A 20,404-nucleotide genomic window follows, 5' to 3' on the forward strand; every position below is an offset into this window, starting at 1 on the left:
ACTAGTGTTTAGACATATAGACACACACACACACACACACACACATAGATAGACAGACAGACTGTACAGAAGTGGCATTAGTAGCTATTATTCTAGGTATTATGCAGGTGACTGATGATTACATTTATTCATATAGCAGATTTATAACAGCTGACTTAAAAATCTTATACGCATCAACGCCGTTGTTACCACACTGATCAGGTGCCGTTCATCTCTAGACCTGCTGTGAAAGAGTTACAGCGTGGCTGATACATAAACTCTTTCCCCTCCCCACCAACGTCACCATCCCTCCGAAACTAACAACATGGAGTCCGGTGTTTAGAGTGCAAAAGCAGTCTTTACCGTTAGCTGCACCTATATGCTTTTCCCGGTGCTCCTGAGGGAAGGCAGCGACGCTCCGGGACGCAAAAAGCACAACGCACACATGCTCTATAAGCGCCCGTGCGTTCGTGCCACTTGAATCCATATAGGACATGGAGAGAGCGATGTGATTGGACGCAGAAGATTCCAAAGACAGGCCGCTTTCCGTGAGTGTTGCCCAATTCCATCCTCGCCGCACACATCCAGAAAGATGTTTAACAGATTGTGTTCCTGGAGAAGGACAGCGTTTGCAGATAGCCCTGACATCGCAAGTTCGAAACGCATGAAAACTGCATGGACGAGCCCATTTATTAAGGGAGCCGGTATTTTTTTTTTCTCCAGTAAAAACGGCCATATTATCAACATAGAAAATGAGGCATGATAAAATAGGTCAGACAGAGTGACACTTCTCAGGAATTAAACACAAATATTTAGTTATTCAAATGCACTCTTTCAAAGGTCGGACAGCACAGAGCACTATAATCTATCATCAAATTAACCTCTTGAGTTTATAAACATCTTGCAAATGCTCTTCTATAGGTTTTCTTTGAAGACCCCATAATATGTTGACTTTTGAGGCTTCAGGTCCATATCTATGCTTGCAGTTATTAGAATTGCTCTTCATAATGTAGGACAGGAGAAGTGGACAGCAGTTGCACCCAAGCTAGTGCACCAGGGGACCATGGAGCCTGAGGATGATCTCTTGACCAGGGACCCTCAAGATCTGATGTCCAACCAAGGGCTACTGCCTTCAGCATCCACCTCCTTACTCAGCTGCACCTTCCTGGTATATTCAAGGCACTTACCAGTTCGCCTACTTATACTGTGCCTTAAAAATATGTATTCTTTTTGTGAAGAAAAAGGACTTACTTTTAAGTGTGTAGCATAAGAGTAGACAAGCTTTGGGACATACTAGTTCATCATAATTTAGTTACTTAGTTACATGCATCCTGTCACTGTTTAAACTGCCCTGTCAATTATCTTCTCACAGTTAACATCTTCCACATCACTTTTCATTTAATTTCCTAACTTATTAGAATTGAAGCAGCACGGTGACCTACTAGTCGCAGGTCTGTCGTGCCGAGAACGCGATGTGTTTGCATAATGAATCATTTAAAAGCAAATGAGCAAATGTATCTTTCTAAAAGTTCAAAATGTTGTTGCAGATGCAATGTAATGTGGATAACATTATATAATTTTTTTAATCAGGTTAGATATTGATCATATTGATATTGATTAAACGTCAATGTCCCATTTCCTCCATGTTTTTATTTTTATTATAATTTTTTTTCTACACTTTTTATTTGTGTTTGTAGTACCTTTGGTATACTTATTTCAACATACTTCAATTTGTGACACATTAATTTTATTTTTGAATACTATTTAGGAAGGATAGTGTGCAAATTGGGACACAGCTTTTAACTCCCCCTTTTCTCTTTGGAATAATTTATTCACTTTTCCAATGAAAGGAGAAAATTGATTTTTTTTAACCGTTACTCTATGAATATAAAAAATATGTGGGAGTCATTGCTTTGATACAGTTTAATACTTTTTAATTACAATTATCTTTACACTGTCATTATATATACAGAGTTCTGGCATGAAACTCTAGATGGCGCAGTCCGATAGGTCTAACTCAATCTGACCTAATGACATCATTATCACATGGCACAGCTGATTGGTTCTCTCCTGTATCAGTAGCCAATGAGCTCGCTGCTCAACATTCAAATATATGACTAGGGCTTGCCGTAGCAGTTGCAGCTTGCTTCAGAAACCCTCCACCTTCCCCGGCTCCACCTGTATAGATCTGCTAAGAGGTGATTTGTGTATGCTATATGGGGGTTATTTCATGTATGTTATATTTGCAGCAGCAATATTTCTTACATGCTCACAGCAGCATGTTGTGGATGTATGGGCAGTAGCAAGTCTCGGTACTTGCTCTGCCGCAGCAGCAGCAGCGTAGCAGATCTATTCCGCCAAGACCAAATACATTAACATTGTCATGTACATTACCATGCCAATCCCTCCGAGAGTTGTCATGACAGAAATATCTTTTAACAATCAGTGTACACCTGTGTGAGAATCTTGCAACATTTTATTTCTATCCTAAACAGAATTATGTAATGTTGGACTTGTTTCAAACCTCTGAAATCACAGGGGGGGTTATTGCATTGTGATAACACAATGGAGAAGGGTGATGGAAATGGAGATTCAGACAGTCCAAAATGCTTTTTCCCCACACTGGAGCATTGTGGTAAAGTACAGAGAAGTCCACGATCTTCAGCCTTCCCCTCATCTCTGACATGGGACTCGGACTCGGAGAAAGAAACCTTGGACGGTAATTGTTTCTCTGGTTCATTCTTACTTTCAAGTCAGTGAAAAATACATGCATGTGTGAGTCATACACTATCAGAAAAAAAGGTACAAAAGCTGTAGGTACACTTTTGTTCCTTTTAGTTACTAATATGCACCCTTTAGGTACAAATGTGTACCTTTTGAAAAGGTACCATCCCACTGACCACTTTTGTACCTTTTTTCCTAAAAATGTATGAAATCCTGACTGCAAATGAGAATCTGAAATGATCCAGCTAGTTTCAGACTGAGCTATTCTGTGTTTGTACTGTGAAATGTGTGTCTCTGTGAACAGTGTTAATGGTTTTGTTTGTCTACATGCTGTAGATATAACTGTGAGTCTACTGCTTTCTGTTAAGTCATGTGTATAATGTTTGTGTTCCTGTGTGGATTCCAATGGTTTATGTCAGAGGAAGAACTTCAGCACTTTTCTAACCCTCATGGTCTGGCTGCTCACAGCCCAGGAAGTCCCAGCTCTGGACAACAAGACGACAGGTAATATACAGATGAATATACGGAACAACAGGTTTATAGAAAAGTGCATACATAGAGTTTTTTTTAACATTGAGGGGTTTGATAGAGATAAATATTAAGCTTTAAAGTATTTATCCATTTTAATCCTTATGCTTGCAGATTTGACATTGATCCATGCCAAGAACCTGTGGAAACCAAGCACTTATTTCTTGAAAACATCCCACTTGCCCCCCTGGAGGTTGAGAATCAAGGAGATGTTACATACAAGGAGCCGAAAACTACAGACTCCAGCCTACCAAAACATACAGCAAAACGTAAAAAAAACTGGCAATTGATTCAATAACACCATCATATAAAAAACTACTTAAGTCAATAAAACCTTTTGCTGTTTACTTGCAGTGGAACAAGACAAAGTGAGTCATCTACCAGATACTACACCAAAAGAGGGATGCCAAAAAGAAGAGAAAAATGAGCGGAAATTGCTTAATAGTAGAGGGCGGGAAGAGAAGAACACCAAAGAGCCAGATGTATACACCTTCCCAGGAGACTCTGAGCCAGAGAGTCCACCGCCTGGACCTTGGGCGCAATGCACCTTCATCCAGCGCCGAAGAAAAAAGAGGGCCATATTGAGGCCTTTCTCTGGCTTAGACACTTGGCAACGCACAACGGGAGCCGGCAGAAGGACCAGAGGAAAACCCTCTGGAGCACAGGAGCGTAGGAAAACCACAAAGGTTGGGGAAAGGATGTTCAAACTTAAAGAGGAAAAGGAAGAGAAGATACGAGGAAGGCAGAGGTCAGTAGTAGATCACCAACTGGATGGAGACCTCTCCCAAAATATTTTTACATGTGTAGAATGTAGCATTTACTTCAAGAAACGTGTCCATCTGCGTGAACACATGCGAGAGCATGGCCAAGTTGGTGAATCTGGGAAGAAATGGCAATGTGGAAAGAAAGACTCTTGGAGTGGACATCTTAATAAAAATGCTTTTGAATGCATAGAGTGTGGTCTGGAGTTTGTAGACAAGGTACTGCTGCTAGATCATCAACAATGCCACGAGGAGTCACGGCAGAAAATCGTTAAAGAGATTGGAAAATTAAATGAGGGGGACAAGGGGGTGGCAGATCAAGCCAGTTGCAGTAAGGCATTGGAGCCAGTCATCCAAGAGTCAACAGAGGTCAGCCAGTTTGTGTGTCTTAAGTGCAACTTTAGCTCTGATTTGCCTCAAGAACTTGCTGAGCATACCAAGATGCACAACACCCGAACAAGGGCTGGTGTCTATCGAACTTCCCCCCGATTTCAGCAGAAGTCCTGCAAGAAAGGACAGGTTCAGTCCTCTGCAGATGTTACATCAACTTTCGTCACATCACCTCTCAACAAGAGGTACCCCATCCGAACATCCAAAAAATCTAAAGAAACGCAGCCTGAAAGTGGCCTTTCACAGGTGGACTCTAATTCATTGTCTTGCCAAAATGCTTCTGCAACCCCAGGAGAGGCCACAGACCAACCTGGTAAAGCAACTCTGCATGAAAATACAGACCCTGCTGAGGAGTTGAGACAAACAGAAGAGCCCAGGACAACTGTGGCTAATCCTGTGGAAGAGAATGTTCCACAACCTCAGCATCTCATGTCATCTCTGCCAAATCCAAGCGCTGCTCCGCAGCATAAGGATGTGGCATTCAAGAGCATAGGGAATAAACGCACAGTCCGGGCTACAAGGGGTAAACTTGGGCGCACAAGAGCAAGTACAAGACTGGATCCTAATTCCACCCTTACTCCTGTTATGAAAAAACAAGTCCAAATCTCAAACCAGACTGAAGATAAGGGCCAGATAAAAGACATTCCACCACCAGAACCAGAACATGATCCAAAACAAGACTCCAAAACAGGTAAGTCAATAACGGATTTAAACACCAAGACCAGTCAACGCTTAGCCTTGTAGCTAAATTGGCAAGGTGGTAACAATGGCAAGACTTCAGTGCCCAAAGAACAGAAATATACAGTATATAAAACTGTATAACTGTGTATAAAACTTGAATGCCCTAAAAGTTGCTATGGATAAGGTGTTTGCCAAAAGCATAAATGTAAATGTAGTAAGTAAATGCTAACACTTGGCATAATAAACTGTATTTTTGTCAAATAATCTAGACTCACCAGTGCAACATTTACGTACTGAAAAAGAGAGGTTGTAAACTATCATAAACTAATGATATATTTACTATTCAATTATTAATGCATTTTCAGAAAGGTCTTTATTTTTCATCAATTTCTCACCATCTCTTTATAACATTTTCACATTAAATAATACTGTCATTAACCACCACAATAGAACAATGAGAATTAGCTTTCACAATTTCAATTTCATATAGGCAAAATCTGAATAAATACATTACCTGTACTTCTGTCTTTTGTCTTGTAGTGAAGCATGTATATGTGTATATGCACTGTATGTATTGTTGTGCTATTGTGATGCCTGGATTCAATGTGCCAGAATCATCCTTGAACCAAAATTTGCGTAGTGCAACTTCCTGTTTGATTGGCCGCTGGTTAAAGGAGTGTGGTGACTCTCCCCATTCCATTGGCCAGTTATTATAATTGTGGGGTGTTACTTCCTGTTCCATTGGCCAATGCTCACTATTAGCCACTGCCGGTGGTGTACAGACTTTCTTCCTTCAATATTTCCCAAACAGTTAACCCAATCAGTGGCCATAGTCAGCAAGGACCAATACTTGAATGGGGGGCAAATGGAAAGCCTTGACATTCTAGAAGTTCACATGAGGCATGCATGGCCATAAACTTGGGGAAATCCCAGGTTTCACCCTGGTCTGAACCTGGTCCCTTCCCCTGCAGACCCTGTGGAGGTACCTGCCCTGGCCTTGCAGCTGAAGAGCAGCTTCTCAGCCAGCCTCCGAGGGGCAGCAGAGAGGCTGGGGTTGCTTGAGGGGCAGCAAGCCCAGCTAAGAAACAAGTTACCCCTCGTCCTCATAGAGTCTCTCAGCTCTGACCTCCAAACTCCCCTCTCATGCAGCAGGGTGATGGGTGAGTGATGAGCAGAGCCACAGAGATCTTAAACGGTTGCAGAGTAGTCAGGCCACGCTGTTCCTTTTGTTTACAATGAGCCCAAAAATGAGAATTCTGTCATCATTTACTTACCACAATGTTCCAAACCCATATGACAATCTTTCATAAAAGATTTAAGATGACAATAAAAGATGACAGACTTTCCATTTTAGATCAACTATTCCATTAACTCAGCTTGTCACCATTCTCATTGCATCCCACATACATTTTGTTTGCATTTAACCTCTAAATTGTGCAATACTGGTCTTGATGTTTTTTTTATATAACTGTTGAACACTTTGTAACACTCCACATTATAACCACTCCCCACCCCAGGGACGGAGCCACCTGCCAATGATCCGGATCTCAAAGCCAACTCCTCCTCACAAAAGAAGAACAGCAAAAAGCTTGAAGCACAGGAGGAGGAACCCAAACTCAAAGACAAATCTGATAGTCAGGAGAAGAGTGGAGAAGGCACACTTGTTGCTGCAAAACTAGAGGATGATGATGATGATGATGATGATGATATTGATGATGACGAAGATGAAGAGGATGTTGTTAGTCGCCTTATTGGTGCATTAACTGAGGAAGATGATGAAGATGATAGAGAGGGGTTGTTGAAGAGTGTGGAAAGAAAATGCCCTTATTGCCCAGATCAATTCCATAATGGCATCGGACTAGCCAATCATGTTAGGGGTCACTTGAACAGAGTGGGTGTCAGTTACGACGTTAGGCACTTCATCTCCCCAGAAGAGGTCAATGCCATTGAGAAGAAATTCTCCTATCAGAAAAAGAAGAAAAAAGGTGAGGATGCTTTTAAATGTAAATTCAGATGGCTTTTTACCTACTATTTGTAATGCTTATTATCTTGATGTCTCATGAGAGTTGAATTGCCATATCTATGACACAGAAACAAAGGCTTGTTTTGATGCTCTTCTCTCCATTACCACCTCTAGTCGCCAACTTTGACCCGTCAACCTTCAGTGTAATGAGATGTGAGTTCTGCAGTGCCGGCTTTGACACCAGGGCTGGTCTCTCCAGTCATGCCCGAGCCCATCTCAGAGACTTTGGCATCACCAACTGGGAAGTCACAGTTTCTCCCATTAATATTCTCCGAGAGCTTTTTGCCAAGTATCCAGATCTTGTTCTACCCACTGCCACCACTCATACTATCCAGTCAGGTCAAGAGCAAAACTCTGATGAGGAGCAAGAGAGCAGGAAAGACATAAAGGATGAGGAGAACATGACAGCACAACCCGCCACTCTTTAGCATAGTATCAGTGAATTGGAGGGTAAGTGGATGGGATTTACTTCTGTTTGATTTTTTTAAAAACTTTAAAAGATTAAGCCATGAGGCATGTCATAGTTCTTACTTGCTAAATTCTTTAGATAACTGCAAAATGTCTGTTAGAAAATAATGATGCACAAAGTTTTTTTTTTTATTTATTATATAAAACATATTTAAGAAATATTTAAGAGTCTGCATTATTTCTCAAATGCAAGCTTATTTGTACAAAAAGGTCAGATGTTCTTTGATTCTTTTGATGCTCTTTGAAACAAAGTAATGCTAGAGAACAAAGTTGTTTTTTTGCACAAAGGAGTCTATGCTTAGGTCAAGTGCATGCTGTCATTAAAGCAAAAGGAGGGTTATGTAAAATAGTTTAGAAAGATTGTTGTAAAAATCTGAAATTGTAGTCATAATGTCATTTCTGATGGAAATGTTTGCATTGCATTAACAAAAATGCAAAATCACTAGTGGGCTCAGACTGGTTTCACTTTTTGATCACTTTTTTTATTCTTGTTTAAATGATGTTTAGATGTTTTAACTGTCTTTTCAAAGGTTGATGAAACAATGTTTATATTGTGTAGCTACTTATTCAAAAGTTGATTTTCCATTAAATAAATAGCCTTTACCTCATCTGCTTTGTGGTCAGAAGTTCAAAATACACTAAAGAGAAACCTCAAAAGCTTGTGCATGCCCTGGGATTTTTGTAATGCTGTCAGGTGCAGTTGTGAAAGCAGTTGTAACGATTTTTGTATGGTGCAGAACACTTGCTAATTTCTTAATGCAATCTTCATTAATGTAATTGATGTCTGGCATTTAATATTTTGCCTAGTCTCCGCCTTTATTCGGTTCGTCACGCCTTGGTGCGTTAGTGCATGTGTGCGGGGCAAAATGGCTGCTTCCACCTCCCCGCAGACACAAACAATAGCGGAAAAATTGTCTGACTGTAGGTGCTGTAATAAGTCCGATGCGCTGCAGTCGCTGAATGGTGAGTGCATGCACTTCCGCGCCGTGCATGGGGATGCATGAGAGATGCAAATGCTCGGAGCTTCGCCACTTTCAAAGCTTGCATGGCATGTAATCGTGTTAAAAACATTTAAGAAAAAAGCTCCTGTCATACCCGATGCGCGTTTTAAATCACTGATGCCAGCAATGGTCCAGTGAGACAGAGTGCACGTACGAAAGCGACTCATTCCCCTACTGTCTGTACTTTTCTGTCTGAAAAGTGTCGATACGTGATATTTTGCGCTCAGGTGCTTAATAAAGGCAGTTTTTGGTGTCCTGTCAAAATGACGGCTTCTTTTTTTTTAATGCATGTCTTTATGATTCCCGAAATTAGGCTAAGTCTACGCCATTTTATTTCACTTGAGGTGCTTTTTAAATGTTGGAATGGAGCCCGCCAACGCTTTTTGTTTTTCTTGGTTCTTGATTTATTTTTCCGCGCACTTTCACCATTTTTTTTGAAAATAAAGTGTCAGCGCTGCTTGCTTTGTTTTATGTTGGTCTGAATAAGTTATTAAACGGTGGATGTTCGTGTTTAACTTATTGCATTTAATGTCTTTTGTCCATTTGTTGTCTGGTTATTTCACGCAGTGTATGCCATTACAGTGAATTAATATTTTCAGTCTGAGCAGAAAAAGGGCTGATGTTGCTAGAAATGTGTCTAGGACAGATCAAATGACAGAACAGAAACGCCCACAGCAGGAACGCCGTTCACAGCTTATTATATTGAATATGCTGAGAAGAGCAAGACCGGCAGGAGCTTCAAAAGAAAATCACTGTGCTGCTTGAATGTAGACCTTCTGAATTTACCTCTGGAGTGAATAAAGTATCAGTATGTATGTTCATCTAATTGTTAGACTCCAGAAATCAAAATAAAACAACTCCTAAAGGGTTAGTTCACCCAAAAATGAAAATTAGCCCATAAATTACTCACCCTCAAGTCATCCAAGGTGTATATCACTTTCTTCTTTCAGACGAATCCAGTCGGAGTTATATAAATTTTTTTTTTGATCTTTCAAGCCGTTTAATGCCACTCAGCGGGTGTTGCATGCATCAGTCCAAAAGCAGTTAAATAAAATATGCCCATCCATAAAAAAAATAAGTGTCTCACACGGCTCCGGGGGGTGAACAAAGGCCTTCTGTAGTGAATCGATGCGTTTTTGTAAGAAAAATATCCATATTCAAAACGTAATAATCACTTTAATCTAGCTTGCGCTCACTGTTGTAGACTGGCTAATTTTCATTTTTGGTTGAACTAACCCTTTAAGTCTTTGTCAGACAAACCTGTTGTTTCCTATAGTTGGTTGCTGTTAGTCAGGATTGTTCTTTATAGTTTTATCACCAGAGTTTGTCTGTTTTACAAACTCTCCGTCATTAAGTGCTTACACAAAATGCAATTAACATTTTCTCTGTGCAATATGGTGGTTGAGAGAGAAAAAAAGAAATGAGGTATAAAAAAATAGTTTAGTCACAGATGAATTTGTTACAGTTTTGGCAAAAGAATTGGGAGACTATAATGTCATGAAACATGAGTAGAAATTGTGACCGTTTATGATCTCAAAGGAAAAAATGTATGTGAATTTTAAGGGCTATAAAACCATTAAAACCGTTTAAAATTATTTTGCGAAAATTGACATCACACTAAATATTTTGTGATTGCCCTATAAGTTTCTGTCCCCATAATGAGGAAAATATTTTGCAGATGTCTTTTAACAGATAATCTTACAGAATCAGCTGGCCAGGTAATTAAGCATGAATTATAAATATGTTTATTTTATTTATTCTGTGCATTAGGTGAAGGTAAAGCTAGTTACAGTTTGTTTAAGGGAAACGTTCATTTGAGACCTCGGTGGTTCTGACTCTACATTTAGCTAATTTAAAAATGTTGTCTCTGTCTATGCATATACAGGTGGGGAGGAGGCAGAGGATGGGGAAGAGGAAGAAGAGGAGGCCCAAATGCCTGTTACAGATAAATTGGCTACAAGTCCAGGAGAAAAGACCCTGTTCTCCATTGAGGAACGGAGCCCTGAATCCAAAGAGACAGATGCTATGGGTAATATGAATTGTATTTTAATCTCAAGTCCTTTAATTTACTTTTAAAATAATAGCTCACCCGAAAATGAAAACTCCATCATCATTTACACACTAGCATGTTGTTCCAAATCTGAGGATATTCTTTAAAAATTCACCTTTTGTGTTCCACAGAAAAGAAAGATTCATACAGGTTTGGAATGACTTGATAGTTAGTAAATATGGAGAGAAATTGTAATGTTTAAAAATGGTTTAAAAACATCTGAAGTTGCTAGTGTTAATTGCATGAACATGAATATTTGAGCTGATGGGATGAAATACAGTATGTTACATAAAATTTTCCTTAATAGTCTGGTCTGTCTTTTTACGTGACATTTTACAAAAATTTGTTTTGATTTCCACAATGAGTCAGTAAAGGTTTATTAACTCTGCTTAGTGAATAAATTGAAAAAAATTGGTTAGCATTCCCATCTGTCAGAATGCATGAAGTGAATAAGTGTAGATAGGTCCCGAATCACCATTTCTCTGTTTTCCAGGCTCTAACCTGTTGAAATGTGAGTTTTGTGGTGCTACCTTTGAGACTCGTCGTGGTTTGTCTAGCCATGCCCGCTCTCACCTACGGCAGCTCGGCATCGGCATGTCGGAGAACAGTGGCGCACCCATTGATCTCCTCTACCAGATCACTAAGGAACGCTCCATTGATGCACACTTTACTGGCACCTCTTCTACTGTGGAATCTCCTAAGAAGCCCCAGCACCATGCCCCTATTGTTCCTATACCTAGCCCCACAAAAGATGTTGAAACTGGAGAAGGGCTGCTGGACACCAAGCCCACTGTCCCATTCTCTATTGCGAGTTCCGCTATTAAAGTTTCCTCTTCCCCAACTACTCACTCTGTAGCTGGCTCTCTGCCTTCCTCTCCATTTGTAAAGTCTCGGTCCCCTTCCCCAGTGCTGAGAAAGGCTCCCATCTCTTCCCTACTACCCGTGTCTTCCCCACTGCGATCCCAGGAGCATAAGACCATAGGAAAGAACCAGCCTACAAACCATTCCAGTCCGAGCAAACCATTCTGGGCACCACAAGAGACGGATGCCCCATTGAATCTTAGTAAGAAAGCATTTAATGTACTAAATACTAATAAAGAATGTCAACAAATTGTTTGTGATTTGTTTTTGTAGTGTTGTGGTCATCAATTTGTTCCTTTTGCACATTTATTGTCTGTCCTTATTACAATCTCTTTAACTTTTCTGTTCCTCTCACACTCCTTTCTAGCAATGGATGTGGACTCTAAAGACATTATTTGCCAGTTGTGTGGTGCATGGTTTGAAACAAGAAAAGGCCTCTCGAGTCATGCTCGTGCCCATTTGCGCCATTTTGGGATTGAGTACTCGGAATCCAAGGGCTCCCCCATTGACTTACTCAACCGGTTCATCTTGACTGATGACTTTAAGCACAGAGCAAATTCTTTTCTCTCAGATGGTCCTGAGGACCTGAGGTCCCAGAAGACCAGCATGACTTCCCTCCAACCCTCTACTTCCACTTCCCCTAAGAGATCTCTTCCCTCCAGCCCTGTCCTATATAAAATGGCAAATTCTTTGAGGACAACCATTGGCTCCAAAGCTACCTCCTCTTCTAACCACCCCTTATTGGGCCCACCTCCAAAGAAGCTGAAACCCTCCTCGTTGCAAGTCCTTCGTTTCAGTAGTGGAGAAGTGATGTCCTTTCCTATAGGTAACAACTTTTATGTGTTTTTGCATGTCCTTGTCTATTGTTTGCTTCCTCAATTATGTAAGGTAATTTACACACATAAACTGACTTAAGTCTGATAAATTGTTCTGTACACTTCTACCAGAGCCAATGAAAGACGTGGGCTGTGAATTCTGTGGAGAACTTTTTGAGAACCGCAAAGGCCTCTCCAGTCATGCCCGCTCCCATCTGCGCCAACTTGGGATCACCGAATGGTCTGTGAATGGCTCACCTATTGACACATTAAAAGAGATTATAGTTCGTCGAGGCCTACCGTCCATCATGCCTCTAAAGTCCCACAAATCTCAGAGCCCAGGACTGTCTCGGCCCGCGCTCCAGTCCTCTTCCCCACCAGGGAATGTGCTTGGGCGCCTGCCTTTCCACTTTGCCCAAACACCAAGCCACGACCAGCCTTCTACCCACAAAATGTCTCCTTCGACATCCACTGCCAGTTCTTCACCAACCTTAGAGCTCGTTAAACTGAAACCAGAGCCTGAAATTGTAGAGGTTACCATGAAAGGATCAGACATGGGAGTAAATGAAAGCTACAACCCAGAGCCACTACATTCCAGTTTAAACACTTCAGACAATATTTATCCAGTCAACTTGGGTATGTTTTCACACCTGTGATGTGTGTTTGTTTGTTTACTTTTAGCATTTTCAGTGATCTTAATGGATGACTAAATCATTCCCAGCTCAATCTGTTGTCTTTTTACTCTCTTTCCTCCTACAGTTATGACCCAGGAGAAGGAACCTTCCCGTGATATTCGCTGTGAATTCTGTGGCGAATTCTTTGAAAACCGCAAAGGCCTCTCAAGCCACGCACGTTCACATTTGAGGCATATGGGTATCACAGAGTGGTCTGTGAATGGCTCGCCCATTGACACACTTTGGGAAGTCATGAGGAGACAAGGCTCTACCCCTGCATCTGTTGCCTTGGGCATAAAGGAGGAACCGGGACAGGATGGTGGGATTTCATTGAACAGTACGGGCTATCAGTCCTCTGCTCTGTCCCGCAAGTCACCTCTTAACCTGCTCCACTCTGGTTCGCGCCTCCATAAGCATGGGCTGGGAAGCATTGCCTTATCCTCCACCTCACCTATGGGGAAGATTTTTGGAGTGCCTCCGTTGAAGAAGAAGGTGATGTTGGAGGAGGGACAGCCAGGAGAAAAACTGCTCATCCAATCTAAAAACTTATTGCCTCCCCCACAGGACTATTCCGTTAAGGGTAAGGCCTCAATGGAGAAGCGTGGGGTAGGCCACATGGGTAAGGGTATATTTTTACAAAACTCCTTATTTGGTTCTTTTCCATGACATTGTTTGAAGACTATTTGTTGTGTAGTGTCTGTGTTGCTTCCATGTTTGCAGAAGAATGACTCTCAAATAAATAAAAGACCCTAATTCAGAATTCCAAAACTTAAAATAGAGCCAATCATGTTGGTGATTTATAAGCAAAAAATGATATAAAAACTGACATTATTTGCTTTCAGTTTTGATGTTTCTGGTCTTATTGTGAACTACTTATTGTTTGCATGTTTGGCACATTATTTCTTCCTTGTTTCCTTGTGCAAATAGTCACAAGAAGAATGTGACTTCATCGTTTTGTTTTTCCTTTCCAGATGCCAGTTGTGAACTCTGTGGATTCTACTTTGAGAACCGGAAGGCGCTGGCCAGTCACGCTCGAGCACATTTACGACAGTTTGGCGTGACAGAATGGTGTGTAAATGGTTCGCCTATTGAGACACTGAGTGCCTGGATACGCAGCCGTCCACAGAAGGCAGCAGAGATGCAGCAAGGTAAAATGACTGTAATTTTTTGCAGAGGTGCAGTTCCGCTCTCTCACTGTCCTGTGACACTGAACCTACAACTCCTGTTCCCCAAAAGCCTGCTGTGGCCAAATGGGCATCTCTCACTTTGCCTCAAAAGAGAGCAATTGGACGGGATGTCAACAGTTGTTCCTGGGGGTTATCGTCACGGGGAACAGACACAAAAATCAGGAGTGGAAGTTCCACTCAGCATGGCTTTATTCCACAGCCTGGCAGTCATCGTTCCAATAATGCCCTTCCACATGCGCAGGTGGCTCATAGTGAACTCAACGTGCGTTTGCCACGAGGTCTGAGTACAACTTTACCTTAATCTCTTCCTATTCCTTTCCCCCTATCTACCTGCAAAATTGTACCTAATTTGCAAATTTCTTTCTCTTAAGGATTTGAGAGGCGACCACTTAAACACCCGTCACATGCTGAAGGAGGGGAGGGAGAGAGTGGCCCCCCGAAGCCTCGCTCCAGTACCGTTCCTGCCCTTGTGCCAAAGCCCCCCTCCACCCCGCTGGTTAGACTTGTGGGTAAAATTTACTCACTCAAGTGTCGGTGAGTTCCATATTAGATCTGTACTTGCATATTAGATCTATTCCATAACCTATTGTGCTGCCTTGATGTCTACTGCCTACTAGCATGCTAACTGATATGGAGCCTTGTAAGTGACCTGTTTTAGAACAATCTAGAATGGTGGTAATGTTGCTAAGCTAATAACATAATATAATATAATTTAAAAATATAATTTATGCATTTAGCAGACGCTTTTATCCAAAGCGACTTACAGTGCATTCAGGCTATACATTTTTTACCAGTATGATTTAACATGATACTGCAATAAATATAAAGAATGCATAATACACATGCGTACTAGGTAGAATAGTCCACTTTTTAACTTAGTTATTTTGATACTTTACTCTGTTTAGTAAAATATATTTATAATCACCTTATCTACAATTGTAGCAACTCCACGTGGCAACAAGCAGTAACCTTACATCTCTCAGCTCAGCTCAGTTGATGTTAGCATGTTGCTATACTTGATCAAGTAAGCATAAAAATAAATATTGCACATATATTTGGTGCAATAATAAATTGGTATGGTAACACTTTACTTTAAGGACCAGTTCTCACTATTAACTAACATGCATATTACTAGCATATTAACTGTTTATTAGTACTTATAAAGCACATATTAATGCCTGATTCTGCATGACTATATTTTAGATCCCTTAATGCTACCCCACTTAACAACTACCTTACTAACTAATAATAAGCAGCAAATGAGGAGTTATTTGAGGCAAAAGTCATAGTTAATAGTGAGAACTGGACCTTACAGTGTGACCATTGATATTTTTTATTAGAGCTGTTATATTAATTGTATTTTATATTATATTTATTGATATGATTTGCTAAGTAAATAATATTTATAATCGGTATCTCTCTCAATTCAAATGATATGTTATATACATTTTTTTTCAGCCTAAAACTATGTATCTGTCTTTTGGAACAGTCTTTGTTATGGGAGCATGTCTATGACTCCTTAAAATTTAAAACATATTGCTTACTCAAGATCATATTCATGTTCTTAGCGCCTTTTCGGTGTCTAGATTGTATGTTTAAAAGAGCTGTAAATGTGTAAGCCCTTAGAACCAATTGTCATTTATTTGTAATTAATTTCTTTTAGGTTTTGTGACATGGAGTTTCACGGCCCTCTCTCGGTACAGGAGGACTGGATCAGGCACCTACAGCAGCACATCCTCAATCTTAACTACAACAAAACTGCATCACCCGCAAATGACACTCCTGCCCAAAGTGACACTCCTGATCCCAAGCCCCTAGTCTTAGCTGCTACCTCCACTTCCACTACGACCACAGCTCCCGCCACGACCCCGTCTACGCCCTCCCCAAAGCCCACAACTATGCCCACATCGGCCTCTACACCTACACCTGCTCCCAACCAAGCCTCCGCGGCCATAGCAGAGCCAATTCCTTCTCCTGCTAAGTAGGCCATGTGTCCTTCCTACATATGTATGAGATGCCATCATCTTCACCAGTTATTTCCATCATTTGTTTCTGTATTACTCATCTTGATTATTTAAATTTTTGATCAAGGGGACAGATTTTTCGAAAAATCTCAGCTAGCGACCACTTACCCTGACCTACATCGCAAGCATCTGTTATGAGTCGGGCGTGAGATAGGTGTGTTGCCATGACAGTTCTCATCTCCCTTTCGTCTCGTAAGAATCGGTATTTATGAACAAGAAAAAGTCACAGTATAATGCACTTTTTCATGCATTTATGTTTTGTCGATATGCTTTGTTTTGAAAAGCAGAATGAGTATGTGGTGAGTTCAGTTCTGTAAGCTATTTGGCCCTTATGCCCAATGCCTAATATTTGTTGTTCAAAATGAACTCACAAAACTGTTTAGCTTACCAAATGTATTCTTAAATTGTCGACAAATCAGAGAATTACAATCAAAACGGCACAGATATAAAACAACCTTAAATGGTTTAACTATGAAGCACGTAAACGAAAGGCCTTGACCCCTTGAAACAAAGCTTATCTGTTTCTAGCATTTGCAAGTTCAAAGTTTGTAACAGTGATAATTGACTACAAGCTTGCACTGCCATGCAGTTACCAAAAAATATGAAACATTCGTTTTAAGCAGACACAGATTCGTGTCTAAAGGGGACATGCCTTTTCTTTTCTGTTAATGATCCCACTGCAATCTTTGACGTTGATAATCTCAGTTGAATCTTGCCACTTAGAGATGATGATCAAATTTGTCTGGAACCAGTTGCTGCTAAATATTTAAATAAGCTAAGCACACTTAGTTAAATGACCAACATTTGTACAATATGAGCATGCAAATTCTGTCATGCCTTCCAGTTGTGTTCAACCATACGTATTTATGCCTCTGTTGCTTTCTTGGATGGCACATTATTTTGTAGCGCGTTTGCACAAGCTTATGCAATGCTTTGCATAATGCTTTGATGAATCCGATCCTAGATCGCTCCATTTTCACAGCAGCTTTCTCGTTAATTCTGTGCTTGGCACAAAGTAAACTCCAAATAAAACAGCTGACGCAGCTGTCTAAAAGTCTTGGTTGCTTTTTAAATGATAATGAAGCTTTCTGAGAAATTGACTTGGAAAAGTTGATGGCCCGAAGTATTTTAAGCTTATAAAATTAGCTTTTTTTCCCCAAATGCATTTCAAGGAAACCCAAATGTATGGCTCATCTGAATGTGGAACAAACTGAACTATTTGGCTACACTACATTTGAATGTTTCACAAGAGTAAAAGGTTAATGCACTTAACTTATCTGCTAAGAATTAGGGAGTGTTTGTATATATACAGTATATACATACATACACATATAGAGTTTTTGTTTTTCTGAGCATAAAGTGCCAAGTCTATGACAATTTTTTCTTAAAGATGTTTTTCCCTGTACCAATTGGTAGGCAAACACAGTGATAACAAGCTTCCTGAACTGCTGTACTATGTTTGTAAAATGCATGCTGCTTTTAATGAATAGGGTACAAATCCCATGTTATTTATTGTGAGAACTATTCTATATGGTAGATATACTATTACATAAAATTAGCTTGCTATGAAAAGTAGTTTTGAACACACTGTACCCAGTATGTAGGCCAAAATAAACATGGTGATTTGGTCTCTCCAGTTTTTTTGCTATCCAGCAATTAAAATCATATATACAGGTGCATCTCAATAAATTAGAATGTCGTGGAAAAGTTAATTTATTTCAGTAATTCAATATTACAGACACACAGATGAGGGTGCTATTGAGCTACTGAGTGTAACATACAGTATTTAGACGTGGAATATTTTGTCAATATTTTAATTTTTTGTGATAGTTTGACTTTAGTTTCTCTTCATAGCTGGATGCATACAGAGGCTTTTAAGGCAGGAAGTGTGGGAAGCATTCCATGTTCGGTGATTTTGTCCAATTCACGTTCTCAAATAGAACTGATAAAATGAGTCCAGTTGACCTTCTCATTAGATAAACATATTTGAGCACATGGCATTTCAAACCAATCTGATTTGCATGCCACCCAATCCGGAAAGGCTTTAATGTGATAACGGATATTTATGGATTCATGCACTTCTCAGTTTGTCAATAGCAAAACGTGTACAAAAGACTTATTCAAACCATGAAGGAGTTTATTGTAGTACTCTTGAGAGTGAGCTGTCTGATGTATTATATGCATAATAATTATATGGTATGAATAATCTTAGGACATTTGCACGGAAGGAAGAAAAGACGCAGACATTTCCCAGGAACCTCGGCGTTAAATAGAAGCATAAATGAGCTACTGTGGAGGGGGGTGTATATGTCAAACTAAAACAAACATGAATGCAGCCGTAAAAGCCAAACAATGCCAGATCCTAAGCAAAGGGGCGGAAACATGGCGAGATGATATGAGAGATCTGTGTCTGACAGGATGGGGAAATAGCTCAGACATAAACTAAACTGACACACTTGTGTCTCTTTTAAGTAGAGAAAATATCAGTCCTGCATCTCAAAACAGGCGGAAAGACTCAAAGTCAAGGCTAAATCTGATCAAAGACATTGCAAGGAACAAAGAACCACAAGGCCTATTCCTGTGTATATTTCTCACAGTTTCTCAAAATATTGCAACTTGGTAAAACTATACAATAAGGTTCTAAATATTGAAAACCAAAAATGTTTGTTTATTATTATGTTTGTTGGTAGATTCTGTAATTAATACAAGGAGATACTAACAGGTCTGTTGATGTTTGCCTTGCCAGTATATCAGTTAACCATTAATTAGTGACTATTTTTACAGTAGTTATTTTTTACAGTACTATTTATTTTATATACAGTATAGAAGTAACTTTGGCTTGTGGATAATATAACTTGAGATGTAAAAAAGTATAGTCACATGAAAAGTTTTACAAGTTGTTGTACATGTTTTTAGCTTAACGTATTCATATTAAATGGAAATGGAAAATACATACTATGGACATCAATGGCTACTGTCAACTCTTTGGTTACCAACATTCTTCAAACTATCTCATTTTGTGTTCAACAGAAGAAAGAAATCCATACAGGTTTGGAACGACATGAGGGTGTGTAAATAATGACAGAATTTTCATTTTCGAGTGAACTATCCCTTTAAACGCTGGTGAAGTTGTATATATACACATATTGAAATTACTTTAGTACTACTTTATGGTGGTTTCTAATGGTACAGATTAGCTGTCTAGTTTTACTACTGCAAAGCAGCAGGTCTTTCTTCTAGCTTGCTGATTTCGTGTCATTGTATGTCTTATGAAAGAGTGGTCTGTAATACAGATGTACCACAGGTTTTACACAACTCAAGTGTGCTACACGACTTTCACAGAACATTGACTCATAAAGCTTTAGCAACATCTTTGGCAAAGCGTTATAGGTCGCAAATGTTTATTTTTGGGACTGCACAGTCTATTTTAGGGAGTTTGTATGACCATGCAGTTCCAAACATATTCTTTTTTTGAACATGTAGTGCTTTTTTGTTTTGTGTTTTGAGCAAAACTGTTTGATGTGCAAGGAACGTTTTTGTAATGGACTTTTCATTTCAGCATATAAAACTGTAGAATTGGTGGTGATGTTTTAAAATGATTCATAAATAAATATCATAATAATAATATGGATACAATAAAAAAAAAAAATGTAAAAAAAAATTATATTGATATAAATCATTTATATTTTTAGAAAATTACTATATTATAAAAATGTTATAAATGTTTGCAATTATTCTTTGAATTGTATTTATGCACAGTTTTTATCTTTTGTCAAACTACAGATTAATATAATATTTATTATAAAATGTTATAAATTGTTACACTTATTTTATGAAAGTATTTACATAATGTATTTATCATTTGTCAAAATATTATAAAATCTCTCAAATTTTAAGGCTGATTAGAACATTTCATGATTTTCTTCATAGTGGGTTAGAGATAAGTGGACGAGCTGCTCTAAGTGTTTCTGATAAGCCATCATGTGTTCTCCCTAAGGGCAGCGGGCCGTGTTTCTCTTGATCTCTGTCTAATCCCCGTCATTTATCTGCATCAGTTCTTGGCAGCAGAACAGAGTTCTCTGGAGATCTCACTCAGCTGCTAGTGATTCCCTCATGAGACATGCAGAGAGATTCTAGAAATCTTGAAAGATGACTTTTGCATTGATCCTCCAGACTGTCCATCCATGCCTCATATTTGAACCGTCCTATTAAGATTGAGCTGTTGTTCTGCACACAGA

The 20,404-nt window shown here is 39.6% G+C and overlaps 1 pseudogene; it reads left to right on the forward strand.

Annotated features, from left to right (window-relative positions):
* Positions 1-268: 268 nt before the first annotated feature.
* Positions 269-17,562, forward strand: LOC107653467 (protein Wiz-like; annotated as a pseudogene).
* The last annotated feature ends 2,842 nt before the right edge of the window (positions 17,563-20,404 follow it).

Source organism: Sinocyclocheilus anshuiensis, unplaced genomic scaffold (assembly GCF_001515605.1).
Source record: "Sinocyclocheilus anshuiensis isolate Anshui unplaced genomic scaffold, SAMN03320099.WGS_v1.1 scaffold383, whole genome shotgun sequence".
Lineage (NCBI taxonomy): Eukaryota > Metazoa > Chordata > Actinopteri > Cypriniformes > Cyprinidae > Sinocyclocheilus > Sinocyclocheilus anshuiensis.